The sequence below is a fragment of the Stenella coeruleoalba genome (genome assembly GCF_951394435.1).
Source record: "Stenella coeruleoalba genome assembly, chromosome: 21".
NCBI lineage: Eukaryota > Metazoa > Chordata > Mammalia > Artiodactyla > Delphinidae > Stenella > Stenella coeruleoalba.
In genome coordinates, this window is record NC_137167.1 from 29,002,651 (window position 1) to 29,022,185 (window position 19,535).

Here is a 19,535-nt window from a genome sequence, read left to right on the forward strand (position 1 = left end):
CATAGGTGCAAAAGCCAGTGGATCAAACCATTTCACTCAGGGCTATTGAATCCAGAATCAAGTCGGACACTTGTATGTGTTCAGAACCTCTACCTTGCTCATCTATGATGACCTTCTGCTTTGGAACCAACACTTGTGACATTGCCGTGTCGCATGCTTTAATGTTCTAGAAGACTGCAGTTAACAGTTCCTATGGAAAAGACCTTCTGTTAGGTCTCTCTTTGACGTACCCAAGCATAAAAGAAGCAGTATAGTGTGCACAGTCCTTAAAAACACTGATTCTGGCGTCTGACTATCTGGGCTTGAAGGGGGCCGTCATTCACCAATCGTGGTAACGTTGAACAACGTTTCTAAATTCTCTCTGGCTCGGTTCTCCTTCTGTAAAATGGGGATCGTAGTACCTCCCCATTAAGAACTAAGTTAATTAAAATTGGTAAAGCACCTAACTTAGAGTGGTGCCTGATATACTCTAATTTTTAATGTAATTTTTTAAATGTATGATTGGATGCTATTGAGCATCTTTAGCTCAGCACAGCTTTTCAAGTAATGTTTTTCTAAAATAGAATACGTTCTTTCTCTCCTCCAGCTGGCATTCAAATATAGGCGGGGCAACTTCTAGATCAGGGTATTTGTGTGTGTGTGTGTGTGTGTGTGTGTGTGTGTGTGTGTGTGTGTGTGTGTGTGTGTGTGTGTGTGTGTGTGTGTGTGTGTGTGTGTGTGTTACACAGGCCTCTCACTGTTGTGGCCTCTCCCGTTGCGGAGCACAGGCTCCGGACGCGCGTTGCGGAGCACAGGCTCCGGACGCGCAGGCTCAGCGGCCATGGCTCACGGGCCCAGCCGCTCCGCGGCATGTGGGATCTTCCCGGACCGGGGCACGAACCCGTGTCCCCTGCATCGGCAGGCGGACTCTCAACCACTGCGCCACCAGGGAAATCCAGATCAGGGTATTTTAGATGCGGTCCGTAATTGGATGAGTGACAACAGGACATTTCAAATAACCCGGAGAGACAGATCTCCAGGGAAGCCTCTGAGGATTATTTTCAAATTCCTGGCTGGGCTGGTGCTTTGTCCTCCTTGACTTGCCATATGTCCCCATGCTGTTTAGACTATGTGATTGACCACAAGATCCTGACAAGTCCTCTGTAAACAAAATCAAAAGAAGAGGATTGGCCTGACTGGGACTTGGAATGGGCAGCTACATACCCTGCTTGATCATAAGACTTTAGAGAGTAAATACTTTCCTGAAACGTAATTGTTCTTGATAAGTTTCATCTGCTTAAGCCTCCTGCTTGTCTCCTAAAATAAGAAGACGTTACTGGTAACAAACACAAACAACGCAAGTACTGATAAATTTTAAATAAAGGCTTATCATTCAATAAGGCTTCATCCCTGTGGATGGATTTACAGGATTCTTCCAGAATCTGAGAGTATTGAATCTTGTGTGTCCTTGTGTTGCATCCCCTCCCCCCAAAAAAAGGGTGAAGGAGAAGAATTAGGCTAAGGAAGGATCCTGAAAATATTAACACAAAATTGAAGCTGCATTTCATAGTGTGTCCCTCTTTGGGTAATGTTGTAATGATCATTGCTCAAGTATAAGTTTTTAATGCCACTTTTTGTTTTGGAACCTAGAAAACCAATTGAACTAAAACTAGCTTTAAGAACTCGGCAAGTTTTTTTTGTTTGTTTGTTTTTGTCCCTTTCCGGCCTTCAAGATGTTGAAGCGAGGACGTGGTGGGTCCTCTGGTGCGAAATTCCGGATTTCCTTGGGTCTTCCGGTTGGAGCCGCGATCAACTGTGCTGACAACACAGGAGCCAAAAATCTGTATATCATCTCTGTGAAGGGGATCAAGGGACGACTGAATAGACTTCCTGCTGCTGGTGTGGGTGACATGGTGACGGCCACATCAAGAAAGGCAAACCAGAGCTCGGAAAGAAGGTACATCCAGCAGTGGTAATTCGACAACGAAAGTCATACCGGAGAAAAGATGGTGTGTTTCTTTATTCTGAAGATAACGCAGGGGTCATAGTAAACAATAACGGCGAGATGAAAGGTTCTGCCATCACAGGACCAGTTGCAAAGGAATGTGCGGACTTGTGGCCCAGGATTGCGTCCAATGCTGGCAGCACTGCATGATGCGTCGGTGTATTTGTAAAAGAAGAAAGAATAATAAAAATTATTTGCTCCAAAAAAAAAAGAACAAATAAATAAAATATGACTAAATTTCTTCTATAAAAAGAAATATTTCTAATGCCCGCCATTCAGAAGGATATAAAAAATGCAAACTTACACTGCACTGGTAAAAATCAAAGTTCAAGGGCCATTTTAAAATATGTTAAAAACAAAACAACAAAGCTTGTGAACTAGAAATTTTGCTTATAGGAATTTCTTTAAGGAAATCATAATGTACGTGTGCAAAATACTGTTACATAACAGTATTTTAAGTACTATTAAAAATGAAATGTCCAGTGATACAATATTGGTTAAAAGTCATGATACATACATAGAATAGAATCCTATGTCTTTACTAGACTATAAATTGAAGGAGTAAATTATTAATTTGAAATTATATTGACCTGAAAATGATCGAATAGTATTTTTAAGGGAAAAAGCAATTTGACAAGATCTGTATTATGAACTCATTGTCGGAATGAATCAATGGACATTATTATTATTAAATTAAAATATTAACAGATTACCTCTGCATGGTGGGCTTTTGGGAGTTTTTCATGTCTTTCTGCTTATCCATGGTTCCTGTATTTTGTAAAACGAGCAAGCATTTTATCATAAGGAAAAAACAGCACGCTGCCTTGCTTTTCTTGATAGAGCAAGGAAGAGACCCATATGGACCCTTAACATCTTTAATTCTATTGTTTTGTTCCATTCCTGCCAATAAGTGCAACCAGGAGAAGAAACACACGAACAAACAAGCACTGACTTGTTAACCATTTCCAGTTTCCCCTAGTTGTCCTCATGGGATTTTTTATATATATATATATATATATATATATATATATATATATATATATATATACACACATATATATATATTTGGGCACTAATATTGGTGTCTTTTGCATCTTTTACTGCTAGAGTATCCATGACCCTGATTTGGGACATGACAACGTCTGGAGGATCTTGGAGCACTTTTTGAAGATCTTCCAGTCAGTCAACGCTGATAGACCTTTCAGCAAAAGTTTCCATAAATCCTCAGTTCTTCTTCATGGACAAATAAAATCACAGCTAAATACAAGCATCGGGAGCCAATGAGATTTTCCTCTGGTAACAGGGTCTTGATTTTTTGGCCTAGTGGAGTGGAAAGTCCTAAGTTTAGTAACTAAGGAAGCCACTGTGGTCATGGGGGTGGGGGCAGGTGCTTAGAAGTCCAGCAGACATTCATGATGTGTGTCCCAGGGAAGTGATGCAGAACCCCCTTCTCTCAGAGGAGCTCCTGCTTCCATGGCAACAGCAAAGCATCCAGAACTTAACCAAGAGGGGGATGGTCAGCTATTAACAACCTGTATTATTCCAAGTGCCTATTCTGCAAAACTGAGGCTCACAGTTGTTGTCATTTGTGTTGTTATTATTACTATTGTTATTATTTTAAATCTAAAATGTGGTGGGCTTTCGAGCAGCCAATCAAGTACATCACTGTGAGATTTTTCTCAGGTGTTCAGCGTCACACATCAGAGAGCTGATGGTGTTGAACTGTTGAACGACACTGGATGCCCTACAGGTCCAATCCTGCTATGTGACTTTGCAACAAATAATATTTATGTAGAGCAGAATGACAGCATTCCAACTATTTTTTCCAATCTACAGACGACAAATCAAAGCACTGATTACAGCATAGTACAAAATGCAAATGCTATAAACTCTGACGTGGTAGAAATATTTTCACAGAAAAGTTTGGAGTTGGAAAGGACAAGAAGAAAATATTAGAATATCTCTCTTTAGTAGACTGGCTCTGAGCAAATGCTGTGAATGGGCTGGTGAGAGGAAAACCCATCCTCAGGAAGCGGCCTTGCTGGGGGATTCGGCGGTGCGGAAGAGCATCGTGTGTGGACGAGTGGTCCACAGGGTGTGAAGGCTGGGCTTGCAGGGATGGGGATCCAGGTAGCTACATGCAGGCCTGTCCTAATCAGCCTCTCATCAGGGATTGTTAACTGAACAGAACTCCATTGCAGGGCGCTAATTGCAGAGGCGAAATCCAACGTGTGGGGAAAGTAAGGGTTAGTTATTTCACTGAAAAGTTTCAAGCTCTTTGGTGTCCCCAATAGCCATGTCTGCCCATTCCCACAAAAACCTGGTTTTGGACTTGCCCTCTGGTGGAATTTTCCAGTATCACCCTGACTTCAGGAATATCTCATCAACTATTTTTCAAAAGTACCCAAGGAAATGAATAATCTAGTTTATTTTTGGTTCATATATGTATGTGTGTGTATATAAATATGTGTTTGTACGTAATTACATAGGTGCATGTGTGCATGATGTATGTAGATACACATAAATGTATCTAAAGATACTTTTTAAAAGATTTAGCTGGCTACAAAACACGGGTGGGACTTTTCACAAAGGGGCTGAATTGAAATCTATATAAATCAATGTTTAGAATAAATAGTAAGTGCTGAGTCATCAACAAAAGGGCTTTGCAGAGTAGAAGGACTGGGCCGAGAATATTCCAGGAGCAGCACATCACCACAGAGACACAGGAGTCCCTGCTAAGTCACCCTGATGCTGTAAGAGATTCTCTTTCCCACAACTCCGTGGATATCTGGGCGCTTTTCTCCCTAATGGTTACAGTTTCAAGTCACATTCTCCAGAGTGTATTGCTTGGGTCCTTTTTATTTTGTGATCAACTGAACCTTGCTATAAAACTGTACTGCATGAGTGTAAAGTCTGGGAGCCCCGGTAATATATTTTTCACTTGGAGTCCGCAGGATACCATGGCTATGCTGGAATACTACATGGGCATCTGAAAAGAAGGGCCAAAATGGATGCTAAGGTCTTCAATTAAATTACCGCTCCATCTCTTTCTGGGATACCTCGCTGCACTAAAGAATCAACAGTCAAATGAACTCAATCTCTCAGAACACATGCAGGGAAATTCAATACACCAACTCTCAGGGAGACAGTTTCTACCATTTAAATAATGCAACAGAAGGAGCTGGAGAAAGAAGTTATAAAACATGGGCAGAATACATGCCTCTATTCCTTTATTGGATGGAGACTTTCTCTTTGCTCATTAATTATTCCTTTATGCGCGACTGTTTTTTCACACCCTAGCAAAAATTAAAGCAGAAGGCTTCAAGACTCGAAAATTAAATGGTCATTATGTGTATGTTCCTAATTATCAAGCCACTTCTCTGAGCCTCACTTTGACCTCCATTGAAATTGGAAGATTCGTCTAGATGACCTCTAAGATCACTTTCAATCTACAGATTCTGTTAATTGATGACATTACTGTCAGCACCCTATACGTACCACCTCTTTCTCTCTAGATATATATCCTACCCTATTTCACATGCGTGCGCATACACACACACACGTACTACACACACAATTTAAAGCCCTAGAAACCAATTTCTCAGAATATCATGCCCTTTCATCTAGAACTGTAGAGTTTGGGGATAATATTCTTTTTTTTATCAATATTGATATTGGCAAAATCCATTGGCTGATGGGAATTTTCAGCCAGAGGAAATGTACAGCTATTTCTCTGGGAAGAGAATGACATTATCTGATTTTGTCTTCTTGAAAATCTTCCAACTCAGTCCCGAGCCTATTACCAAGAGGAAAGGTGATTTAGGAAGATGGGGGGTGGGAGTGAGATTTTATCTTACTTATGATTTCACTTCATGCTGTCTGGATGGCCATCATCTTTTACTTTACTCTTAAAATCCTCAGACTTCATGTGCTTATCACTTAGGAATTAATATTTAGGGAGATATTTAGGTACAAGATAATTTTCATATTAAAAGACAAAAATATCTTTTTATTTGTTTTTCCACACAGCTGGCTGACTCTTTGCTACTTGGGGAAAGCTGATGGCATATTTCCTCCCTAAACCATAAGAAAAAGAAGGATTTTCTAAGAGAAGCACTGCATATATTTGGGATAGTCAGAAATTCTTTAGCCCCCAATACCCTCATCTCTCGAATGAAGGGTTTGCGTTAAGATCTCTTTATGTGCTAACATTCTAAGAAAACCAAGCATTTTATTCAGTCCATCAGCAGACTTCAGCCTAAAGTCAAAATCCCAGAGTCCCAAGAGTGAGGAGCCACCAGGTGTACAAATGACAAGGAGGCATTAGATGCCTGAGTCTGCAGAAAACGCAGGGGTCTTCAGGTTTTGCATCTGACTTACAGTGAGTAACTGAGGCACAGCAAAGGATGCTGACTCTTTTAAGACCTCACAGGTAAGTCTATATCCTAGTTTTCACACATTTACTCTGCTGATCTTTATCTATTACCACCCTTTCAGGAAAAGAAGGAACTGGTCAGAAAGACAACTTCAAATTAAGGCAGCCAAACAGCTATCTCTCCTGGTGGAACTAACCAGATCATCCTGGATTAACTGTCTCCAGGTTAAAACAAACAAGATATGACCCGTGATGAGATTGCTCCATTAACTACAAAGCAATTCACTGAAAATAATAACAGTAATAATAACAATAATAAACCATTCTACTAAGGTATGATTGACATACAAAGAACTGCACATACTGAAGGTATGTAACTTGACACTTCGGGGATAAGTACACACTATGAAACCATCACCACAATCTCTGCTGTAAGCATCCATCCCCCCCAAACATTTCCTCCTGCCCTCTTCGTTTATAATTATTTTTTGTGATAAGAACACTCACCATAAGAACTACCCTCTTAGCACATTTTTAAGTGTACAATACAGTGTTATTAACTATCAGCTCTATGCTGGCCAGTAGAGCTCTGGGACTTAAGCTATTGTGTAAACAAAAAATGCCATGTGCATTTTTAGAGTTTTTCAAAGTCTTCCTTGTTTCTGAAGAGTCCACCCGAGTCTGCAACTGCACCATCTCCTCTGTCGCATCTTGCCATGCTTTCCAAATGGTGACCGTCTGACTGAGCCCTGGGCCTCAAGACCCTCACGCCCCACATGCCTACCCTGGCGTTCTGGGTGTAGATGAAAGGGCCCACCATCGGATGGCATGTGGTATCCTCAGAGGCACCCACGGCATCAGAAGATACAACAGAGGAGTCTGGGAGAACCTACCTGCCCTGGGGGAGCGGGTGCAGCCAATGGGAGAGGTGAGGTGAGAAGAAACCAAGTGCACTGATGAGCCTTCTTTCTCCCCTCTGTGTATCACTCTGAGCTGAGTGTGTGATTTTCCCACTTGCACACATTCACAATCCCACACTCCAAGAAACACACCTGCCCACAAACCCACTGCCTCTCTCCCAGCTCTTGGTGAAGTGGCAGCCAGTGCAGTAACAAGAGGACCATGCTTCCCGTGTTTCCTTCTCTCATACTTTCCCTTCATCTATACCCTTAACCTTGAAACTCCCAAGTAAACTGAGAACAGATTGAGATTCTCCTTGGGCTCTGCTTCATGGGAGACCCAAGCTAAGACAATTGGTGCCAGAGTGCTTCTAAAAAGCAGGCCCTTGAGATGGAACTCTGCAGTAGGATTACTCATCTACCCAAAAGCAGCTGGAGCCCTTTATGGATGTATGTGTCTTAGATTGGGAGGCTATAGTAAGCACCATGGACTGGGTGGCTTAAACAACAAACTTATTTCTCATGGTTCTAGAGGCTGGAAGTCTGACATCAGGGTGAGGGTGCCACCATGGTTGGGTTCTTGGTGAAAGCCTTCTTTCTGGGTATGTCCTCACATGCCTTTCCTTGTGCATGCATGGAGAGAGAAAGATAGACAGAGAGACAGAGACAGACAGAGAGACAGAGAGAGGCAGAGAGAGTCAAAGAGAGAGAGAGGTCCTTCTGTCTCTTCCTGTTCTTATAAGGGCACTAATCCCATCAAGGGGCTCCATCCACATGACCTCATTTAAACCCATTTATCTCCCAAAGGTCCCACCTCCAAATAACCATCACATTGGGGATCAGGGCTTCAACACATGAATGTGAAGGGACACAAACATTCAGTCCATAGCATTCAACAAGATGGTAATAACTTCTGGTAAGCAGTGGCATCAACTCTGCCTCAGCTTCACCAGTGGTTAGCTGAGATGCAGTGTGCGTGGAGGCCAAGTCCACGTGAGAGCAAGTCCTCATGGAACTCCATCAATATGAGAGCAACGAGAAGCGTTACAACTGTGGAGCATGGTGGCTGCCTCTGAGGGCACTAGAGAAATTGCAAAACAAGAATGGTAGGTGCCGGAGAGGCAATGTCCAACGTACACAGGCTGCAGAAGTTTGGTCTCTGGGGCAACTTTAAAGGAGGACCTTATCCCTCCTATTGCCAGATAACCTGCCCTCTAGAAGATCTTGACTAAGATACTGTGTCTCATTAAATTATGACAAATCAATGGAAATACCATGACTGGTGTCAATACAAAGCAGGGAGTCAAGAAGATAAGGGCTTGTGGTGTCTAGAAAAGGAATGCTCCTTGAAGTTTCAGACTGTGAGCTTTGGAAAATACTTTGGAATTCACCAAGATCCATTTCCACATTTCAGAGATGAGAAAGTTAAAGCTCAGAGCAATCTCTTGACTTTCCCAGGGTTATAGTACTTACACAACAGTACAACTGAGACTAGAACCCATGTCTTTGGAGTCTTAAATCAGAACGCTTCTCACTACCAGACTGTGTACAGCAAGGATTGGCTAAGTTCCCCACTACTCAAAACAGGGTAGTTTCTACAAACTCTTCATTTGTCCCCAAAGAAGATATGAATATCATGTCAGGCCACAATGTTAATGAAGATGCTTTAGCCATAACTGGGATTTCGGCATGGACCTAACCATGAGGCATGACAACAATTAGAATTATCTTATTCTTGTTACCAATGTAATTTCCACGCACAGAATTACACGTTTTACAGAGTTCATTCACCCACTAATTCCAACTTTTCATATAGAAGCACATTTATCTTTATGGTACATAAGTCAGTATTGCATCTGTCAATTCCCCAGCGCCTGTTCATTTCTTGGTAAGTGATCAAAATTGAATTTCTGGAGCTATAAGGTTGAGTATCCCAGACCCTAGACCATTTTGAGTAATTTCTAAAGGCCAGCTTAATTTTTGCACAGTATGATACCCTCTGTGCTCAAGATTACTGTAGGGAAATTACTATTTCAAAGCACCCAAGAGTACCCTAGTGGGTGAAAAAAAAAATGAATGAAATATTCACAAGTGCCTAACATTCTCCCAGAGAGTTATGTTCACAGAGCAGGAATCTGAGTCATTATGACGCTCTGTGACCTTACATAACATGCATGGACCTCAGCCTCCCCATCCTAAAATGAGGGCTTGGAACAGATGGTCTCTGAGGACTGCTTAAACTCTAACATTCTATGATTCATTATGATTTCCTCCTTAATGTATTTTTCCCTCTCTTGTTTCATTAAAGTCCCATCTCCCAAACTCTCTTCCGTCTGTTTACAGATCTATTTTTAAGATCACAATACCTTGTTCTTCTCTCAAGAAATATTGAAAAATTTAATTAACTTTGATGCAATATTTTGATATGACTTGCTGTAGGAAATTAGGCAGTTTGCACCACCCTTGCATTACAGGTGTGTCAGAGTGTGGCGTGTGGGGACTTGGCACAAGCTGCTTCCCACTTTTATGGGAGTGACGCAGCTTCTCAAGATGTAGGGCTCTCAAACTTTACTCTTTGCTCTCAGCTGTTACATTATGCATGAGAACATTATATTAATAGGAGCAATTTAGTAAGTCTAACAAAAACAAAAGAAAATGTACCTAATCCTATGAATACTTGCTCTACTTTCAGCTCTATTTTTCATGTGTTGAAATGCTTCGTGTATTTTTGGGTTTATACAAAATAGCCTGATGGCCCTCTTAATGCACTCTTAAAAACCTTATTTATGTACTGTTCTTAGAAAAGAGGAAGACAAGAAACAGCAGCCCATAATTAAAGAATAAGACAAAAGCAAAAAGAGCAAAAGGCAAAGAGAATTAAATGCAGTGATTCACCTGACAGCACTGAACTCTGTCTTCTAGCAAAAATTAAAATAAATAAAAAAGGATATACATACTATATAGGTAACAAAAGCATCAAAACATTAAAAAAATACTTCTATTATAGTTAGACTCCCGTGCAGATATAAAGCTGTCACAAGCATCTCATAATATTTTTGTTCAAAGTAGATATCAGAAAGGGCTATCCACAAGGAAATTTGGCAAATCTAAGTCTGGAATTTCCCACCTTCCTTTTGGTGCCCTTTCAAATCCCAACTTCTAGATGGCTTGTGCCTCTCTTTCACCTTCTGGTTAACAAAATTTGCCTACTTTGGTTGACTCATCCTGAAGTAATTTCTTCCCATTTTCCCTCTTGACAATGTTCAGTAATCTAAAACTGCCTCTCATTTTCTGCTCCAATAGACCCCATATTCCCTGAGGGCATTAATGATGTCTCCTAGGTCTGAATAACTGATCATCACATCCAATGACAGGAGAAACACGATTGGAACAATGGTATCCTGATGACTGGGGAAGCTTCTATTGGGAAAGGAAGGGATGCTTAGGTGGCGTTAACCCTCCACACCTGGCACGACAGAAAAAGAATGGGCTCAGCATCTTGGCAACCTAATTCTGAAATGATGTCAATCCCTGATTTAGACTGATCTTGTTAGAGTTTCCATGTTTCCACTTCAAAGGGTTTATTATGGGAGCTTGCTATAGTCAACCAATCCTCTGATTAACTCCGGGTTTGATCAAACTTGATCTGCCAGTTCTCAGCTCGAGCCTTCAGGTAAGAGGCCCATGACTTTCAGTTTCTTGGTTGATCCCATGGTGTTTATTACTCTGACTGTGTATTAACTTCAGAGAGCAGAACCAGCCACGGGACTGTAGGTAAAGGGAGGCGGATTGGATTTTAATTGAATTTTAATTTATGGAAAACAAATACTGAGGCTGACGAGCAAGAGAAAGCTTGATTCCTGCCAATGTGAACTTGTGATCAGAGGAAATACTCTGAGAGACCCAGAAATGTTAAGAGATGGACCTTTCTGTCCTATTTTAAGGTGATTTCCTGACAGACGTCAGAAAACAAGAAACACATTCCTCTTTCCACACTTGCAGGCTCTTCTCATGTGCTCTGAACGATACAGGATCCCCTTCTTTTGCCTCCATTTTTTCATTCACAGATTGGGGGACCCAATCATATTACTGTTGTCGAGAGCCCAGGAAATGGAAGAGAGTGCAGGGCCACCCCCAGCTTATTTCCTCCAGCCCTGTTCCCCTGTATTTAGCCAGGATTCTCTCCATATTTGCTTCCTAACCCTCTGATTATTCCACATTACCATATCTTAAATGCAGATGTGTCTCAAAGTTCCATCCTCGGTCCTAGTCTTTGCCTGTTTTCTACTCTCTCTGGATCGTCACTCCATTGCCACACTGAAGGTCTGATACTGACTCCCAAGCTGACCTCTGTTACTCTAAATCAGAAACTCAGACTCAGATCTGCAAAGCTGCCTGGTTATCTTCCTCTCAAGCGTGTTTTAGGAGGTTGAAAGCACCTCCCAGGTTAGAAAACTCTGAGCCGTCTTTCCCCACCGATTCCTCACCACCCACCTTCAATCTCTCAATAGTTGCTGTGATCCCATGGAGATACCCTCTCACTTCTATCTCGGTCTTTCCATACCTTTCACCCCTTTTAAACACAGGTGACTTCCAAGCTCCAGAAACCTCAAAACAGACATCTAGCAACAAACATGGCTGCAGACAACAGGACTTGGTGTCCCTTCAAAGACTTTATACTGGAAGCCCTACAGTGATCCATTGGGCTGTACATCACTCATGAGGTTCATAAAATCATGCAGTTTTATTACTGGAGCTTGATAATATACATGTGATATGTGAGAAGGCTATTTCCCTTCTTTTTCTTGTTTTTATTTCCCTGGGTTTTATTATTTTTATTTTTTACATTTTCTTCTGCATGATATTGATACTCACTGAATATACATTTGAAAAATCTTGCTGGGTTTATCAGAACTCCAGGGCATTTGTAATTGAACTGAGGTAGAATTGTCGTCTATTCTAGATGCATCATAAAATGCAAGTCAATTGAGGAAAGATGATTATTAAGAAATAGTATATTTGGAGGCAACTAATTAGACATAAAAATATAACTTGTTTTTATTAGCTCACATTTTGCATCAAGATAAACTAAAAAATACATCAGAGTTTAAGAGCTGGTATTAAACAAAAGACTTAGAATGGTAGAATGTATGTGTAATCCTGGAAAAATGTAGACCGTTCCAACCACTAAGGAGCGTATGAAAACAAAACGAACAAACACTGTGAGAAAAGTCAAAAGGCGAACAATCTATTAGGAAATAAAACATTTGCAACTCATATGACCTTTAAGGGTTTCTATAACTAACTTATAATTAACACCTTTAAATTTATAAGTAAAAGACCATTGACTCAATCAAAGACAGGCAAAAGCAGTGAATAGTGAGTTTATAGAAAATAAACACAAAAGAATCTCAACATACAAAAAGGATGCTCAAATCCACTCTTAATAAGAAAAGTGATTATTAAACTACTCCAAGCTTCCTTTATTTCACCGATAAGACTACCAAAATTTGAAAGCTGGATCACTCATTGTTGGTAAAGCTATTAAAAAAGAAGTACCATGCAGAATATAAATGAATATAATTCCTACAGGTGACAATTCTTGATGACTATCAAAATTAGAAATTCAGTATCTTTTGAACTCAACAATCCCAGTTCTTGCAATTTATTCTTGAGGTTTCCTTGCTGCATGCAAACTGATGGTTTTACATTGCTTTTAAAAGATTAAAACCACTAAGATAGCAGTAGGAAACCAGTAGAATAAACTACAGTAATTCCAAAGCATTTAGCTTTTAAAAAATACAGGCAAGCTCTAAAATGTATATTTTTAGGGAAAAAAAGCAAAATAGGAAAAGTGTAAAGTGCTACCTTTTGTGTAAAAGGGCAGAGATAATAATTTACATTTGCATAAAGAGCCTTCAGGAGGACACACATAGAAACAAATAAAAGTGGTTACCTGTGGATGTTGAAGGTGGGGTGTGAGCTGAGCAGATGGGAAAAATATACAGTGTGCTTTTTTGAGCAATGTAATTAGTAATTTAGTAATTTACTATCTAGTAATTCTACAAAAGCATTTTTCAAAGTCTCCTCATTCCTACAGGATAAAGCCCCAACTCCTACACTAAATATTCAACCTAACTCCAATATTCCCTCCCAGCATCATCTCCTACCACCCAGCCTCACTGAACTGCATGTTAATCCCATGACATGCTCTGTACATTGTTTCCATGTTATTATTTAACCATCATTTTCATTTTGAAATGCCCTTATCCCTCCTAACGGGGTAATGAAACCTATTTATCCCCCAAAACCATCTCCTCTTCTTTGATCCTCCCCCATTAAAGAATCTGCCTCCTTGGGACTTCCCTGGTGGCACAGTGGTTAAGAATCCGCCTGCCCATGCAGGGGAGAGGGGTTCCATCCCTGGTCCGGGAAGATCCCACATGCTATGGAGCAACTAAGCCTGTGTGCCACAACTACCGAGCCTGCACTCTAGAGCCCTCGAGCCACAACTACTAAGCCTGCGCTCTAGAGCCTGTGAGCCACAACTAATGAGGCCGTGAGTCACAACTACGGAAGCCCGCACACCTAGATAGAGCCTGTGCTCGTAACAAGAGAAGCCACCGCAATGAGAAGACTGTGCACTGCAACAAAGAGTAGCCCCCGCTCGCTGCAACTAGAGAAAGCTCACACACAGCAACAAAGACCCAACACGGTGAAAAATAAATAAATAAAATAAATTAATTTAAAAAGAAAAATCTGCCTCCCCTTTGGTACCCACCTAACATCTGCAGCATTTTACTTGCTGGATTTGTAACACTATGCCCTGTATTATAATCCTATTGTTCCATTTTCATTATTTAAAACAGGCACTTTTTACTATCAAAATGTTGATAACAAATCAATGAAGAATATGCAAATGGTAGCAAACTAACATTATATAAGGAGATAATACTTTTACAGTACAGTTAATGATCAAAATACAATGATATGGAGGGTAGTTGAGCAGTGCAGAATCACTTACAGGGATATAACACTCTGATCCCATGGTTTTTAAACTATCTTTTAGAGCTTAAGCACTATAGCTAAGGGTTTCTCTAGCTCCAAAGAATTTTTAGACTTGAAAATGTGCACCCACGTATTTCTTTCACATTTTTATCACTTCTGTTGTCATTCTGATTTATTAACCTTTACAGTCCCTTTTTTCACCTAGAAACACTGGGATGGTTTCCATAGAAAGCAAAAGGTGTTTCCAAGGTCAAGAAGAAAAGATGCCATCCTTGCTTCTCAGGATGACACAATCCAGTGTTCCAGGGTTACACATTTCTCTAGCAGCTGGCAATGTTTGATAGCATTACAAATTCACAGATCCTTCTTGTGTTTCACCTTTCTGTTGTGTCCTAATTACCTTAAAGACCCCAGGTCCCTGGACTAATCGCTTGGGCTCATTGATTAAAACGCTTAGAAAATTATATTTTGTTCTCCCTGGTACTTCTTTTGCCTACTTCTCCATTTCCCCACCCCCAACTCAATTTAAAATTCTTTAAGATTGCTTATCTCTTACACTCATGAAATTTAATCATCCCTGTTAATTAAACTTTTGTACATTCCCCAAACCAATTCCAAAACACTGTGCCAAATATCAAATCTTTGCCCTTGCCTTTGAACTCCAGGAGCCAGGGGTGCCTGTTCTAGTATTTTTTCATCTTTTCCTTCTCTTCTATTATTCATTTAACCAAGCACCGAGGTGTCTTCAGCCTAAAAAATATTTGACAATCAATACTGCACATCACCACTGAAGACTTTCCAAGCCTGTCTTTTCAGCCATAACTGAAAAAGCTGGAACTAAAACAACTTTATGAAAGAGACTTGTTCCAAGTTCCTATCCAAGTAATCATCTCAACTCTAGTCTTCACCAACTAATCCTAGGGCATCTGCAGCTGATTTTTCTTTCTGGGCCCATGGTGTGATTCCAATTCTCCAAAAACAGGGGATCTCTTCTTTCAGGGAATCACTTCAATAAAAGTTCCATAGGGATCACAAGACCCTTTAATAAATAATTTTCTAAAACACTCAGTGTCTTGTGTACATATATAGAGACTTCATACAATAAATATTAGTGATTAGCATTATTTTTGTATTTGAACACTGATCTGTATCCTTTCTAATTTTCATAGTAGTTTTGATGAAAGATTTCAATTGGCAGAATCTACTGAAATGCAGTTTCTTCCTATCAAGAGAAAGAGTGCCTCCCACATGCAAATATCAGAATGATTTCTTCTAAATCACGAGCAGTTCCCTAACCCTACTTTGAGAAGCCCTGGAGCAGGTCTGTATGAGACAGGGCCTCCAGAGAAACAGAACCAACCATGCAGGCTGAGAAATCCCATGATCTGCGTCTAAAACCTGGAGACTCAAGAAAGCCGGTGGTGTGGTTCTAAGGGTCTGAGAGCTGGGGGGCCAAAGGCAGGAGAAGGTCTGTGTTCCCGCTCAACAGTCAGGCAGTGAGAGTGAGTTCAGCTGTCTTCCGATTTGCTGTCCTGTTCAGGCCCTCAGGGGATTGGATGCAGCCCACCCACCCTGGGGAGGGCCCTATGCTTTCCTGAGTCTACCAGTTCAAATGCTGTCTCCCCACAGAATGGGAGAAAATAGTTGCAAATGAAGTGACTGACAAGAGATTAATCTCGAAACTAAAAAGGGATTAATCTCATGCAGCTCTATATCAAACAAACAAACAAATACCACCAAAAAACACCCAATCAAAAATGAAAAATGGGCAGAAGATCTAAATAGACATTTCTCCAAAGAAGACACACAAATGGCCAAAAAGTACATGAAAAGATGCTCAACATCACTAATTATCAAAGAAATGCAAATCAAAGCTACAATGAGGTATCACCCCACGCCAGTCAGGATGACCATGCCAACATCAAAAAGTCCACAAACAGTAAATGCTGGAGAGGGTGTGGAGAAAAGGGAACCCTCATACACTGTTGGTGGGAATGTAAATTGGTGCAGCCCCTATGGAGAACAGTATGGAGGTTCCTTAAAAAACTGAAAATAGAACTACCATATGATCCAGCAATCCCACTCCTGGGCATATATCTGGAGAAAACCATAATTTGAAAAGATACATGCACCCCAATATTCACTGCAGCACTATTTACAATAGCCAGGACATGGAAGCAACCTAAGTGCCCATCAACAGAGGAATGGATAAAGAAGATGTGGTATCTATAGACAATGGAATATTACTCAGCCATGAAGAAGATGAAATACTGGCACTTGCAGCAACATGGATGGACCTAGAGATTATCACACTAAGTGAAGTAAGTCAGAGAAAGAAAAATATCATTATGATATCACTTATATGTGGAATCTAATTTAAAAAATGATACAAATAAACTTATTTACAAAACAGAAACAGACTTACAGATATTGAAAACAAACTTATGGTTACCAAAGGGAACATGTGTCTGTGGGGGGATAAATCATGAGCTTGGTTATTAACATATACACACTACTATATATAAGATAGATAACCAACAAGGACCTGCTGCATAGCACAAGGAACTTAGTATTCAGTAATAACCTATATGGGAAAAGAATCTGAAAAATAACAGGTATAGTATATGTATAACTGAATCACTTTGCTGGACACCTGAAACTAACACAACACTGTAAGTCAACTATACTCCAATAAAATTTTTTTTAAAATGCTGGAAGCAAATGACATCGAAGATTGAAAAAACTAATAATAAATAAATAAAATATCCAAAATAAAAAAACAAAGAAACACATGCCAATCTTTCACACGCACCTCCAGAAATAACGGTTAACCAGCTGCCTGGGCACCCCATGGACCAGTCACGTTGACACATGAAATTAACCATCACAAAGTCTCATCTTATTCATTTCTGTATTTGCCCCAGAATCTGACCCATGACCACGCACAGCAGATGACCTATAAGAGTAGAAAAAATGATGGATGCATGGGTGTCAATTATATCATCACGTGCCATTTTTCTTCCATGGAGATGGTGAACCACTTTTACCATCACAATACAAGATTTTTTTCCAGAACACAAACTACCATTTTAAATATGGCCCTTTATCGACTCTCCCAAACTGATTTTTCATTTTTAGGGAAAGAAAGTTTGAAACGCAGACAAACCTTAAAAACAATCTCTCAAATCTGAAAAAAAAACTTTAGAGAAGGATTTTTTTTTTTTTGAGGGGTGGATGCCAGCGGTACCCTGGTAAGATACAGCAAAATGTGACGGTATCCTATTTTTCGCCTGGTCAAGGGAGGCAGATTTTAATTTGCTGAAAGGAAATCCATGCCAAGTCAGTCTGAGTTAGGGCCATGCTGCTCCCCTCAGCATGCAGAGTGAGAGACTGGTACCTCTCCTGCAGCTCCATCACTGCGAGAAGAAATTTCAATTCCAACCTCGGCAGGAGCAGGGGAACGCAGCTGGAAGTTTCCATCTTAGTGGTCCATACAAAAAAAAAGCAAATTCCTTACAACGGATTAGATTTCGATTTCTCAGTAGAGATGGGCTCCGTTTGGATAATTCTACAGTGCAGACTGAAGGCCTCAGACAGTTTAACTCAGACACAGAAAAGCAGATTTTCTTCTCTTTAAAGAAAGCACCTCCTAAGATGTAGAAAGGATTTTTCTCCTTCCTATTGTTAAATGTTTTCTTCTTCCCATAAGCCTTGTTTCTCCCTTACCTCCATTTCTGAGCTGATTTTTCACTGTTGAGAAGAAAGACAAAAATGTTTCTCAAAGCCAGCCAAGAGGCTTAGCACATACACAGCTTATTCAAACAGGTGTGCCTAACCTCGCAGTATAAGAACAACAGCATTATGACTTATTGTCAGTGAAAATCTCTGTGCCCAATGTCTCAAAAATAAGGATGTTCCCCTGCAGCCACTTTCGCCTTGTGAAGGAAGTTTTATCTGGTGTTTGTCGTTACAGTAGGGCACTGGGTGGGTTTCATACTCAAAAAGGACAAAAAACTCACTGCCGGTTACAGGAAAACACTGAATTGCTTAGTGCACTCAGCTTTCTCACACGTGGGAGACACTGCTTCCTTTTTTCTTTTTTACTGGACAATCTTCAGAATTAAATGAGCCTATGGACAAACTGCTTTTATCCTAATCCATGGCTCACTTACGGGTCTACTGAGTAAAAATGAGTACTTAGAAAAGAAATATCAAAGCCAGGGGTCTTCTTGAAGACCTCCACGTTCACAAGAGAAAACTGCTAGGCAAAGTTGGGAAACACACACACACACACACACACACACACACAATATGGTTCATCCTTTTGACTTACAAATAATGACAGATTTTATTTTTCCCAGGTAAGTCTCCTGGATGTTACCTAATACAGCATCAACAATGTTTTAAAGGCTCTTCAAAATCATTTTATTTTACTTCTTGCTGAAGACAATTTCCATGGCTTGGTCACCACTGCACAACACTGTTCACTGAGAAAACTCAGATTGGGTCAGGGTGGTTTTTTTTTTTTTCCATTGTATAATTTAAAAGCTTTATTTCCCCCCTCAAGAGGCAAATGGGTTCCATATGAGTTCAACTGGAAGTTTTCTTCCTATAGTTGCCTGCATTGGGTCAATTTTAATGACTAATGTGTGCACAATGGTTTGATGTGTCATCTACATGTGAATTACACGTCTAGACTACGTGACCGAGCAAACTTGTGACCAGCAGTTGGGAAAAGCAGAATGCAAAGGGCAACTCACAGGTGGGGTGAAGTCCGAGTCCACTAAGGCGAGGGATGGACACCAGTTCCAAGCTGGTGCAATAGTGAGAGAGGAAAGGAAGTTCAAATTCAGATGTTGGTAGGATGGTAGCTCCACATTTGAACAGACTGACAACAGACTCAGAGTTCATGATCACATTTGGGTGAAATCTAGCACAGGTTGACTGGGAGGAGAGGTCTGGGATCCCAGGCAGTGAGAAATTCCTAAACCTGACGCAGTGGCGTCTGCTTGGAAGGAGCCCCAGTGCCTCTGGGCTGGCCCAGCTGCCTTAGGAGCTCGGTCCTCTGGAACTGGTCCTGCCAGTAGCAACCGTGTCAACTAGGCAGCCTTTCTTGAATGAATATAATAGTGTTTCAAACCTATATCCTCTGTATCTAGGAGAGAGAATGTTCACTCACCCACAACAGTAACGTGCAATTAAGAAATACGTCTACACGACCTGCTGAAAATCATCTCAATAGTTGGTGAGTAACTAAAACAGGGGCCAC

General features: G+C 40.6%; 1 long non-coding RNA gene and 1 pseudogene across 6 annotated transcripts in view; one reads left to right on the forward strand and one right to left on the reverse strand.

The window, feature by feature from the left end:
• Positions 1 to 19,535, reverse strand: part of LOC307179743 — an 893,234-nt gene that overhangs the window by 538,732 nt on the left and 334,967 nt on the right. The window lies entirely within an intron of this gene.
• On the forward strand, positions 955 to 2,240 carry LOC307179742 (large ribosomal subunit protein uL14-like; annotated as a pseudogene). The gene has a single exon. The product of its transcript is annotated as a large ribosomal subunit protein uL14-like (transcript).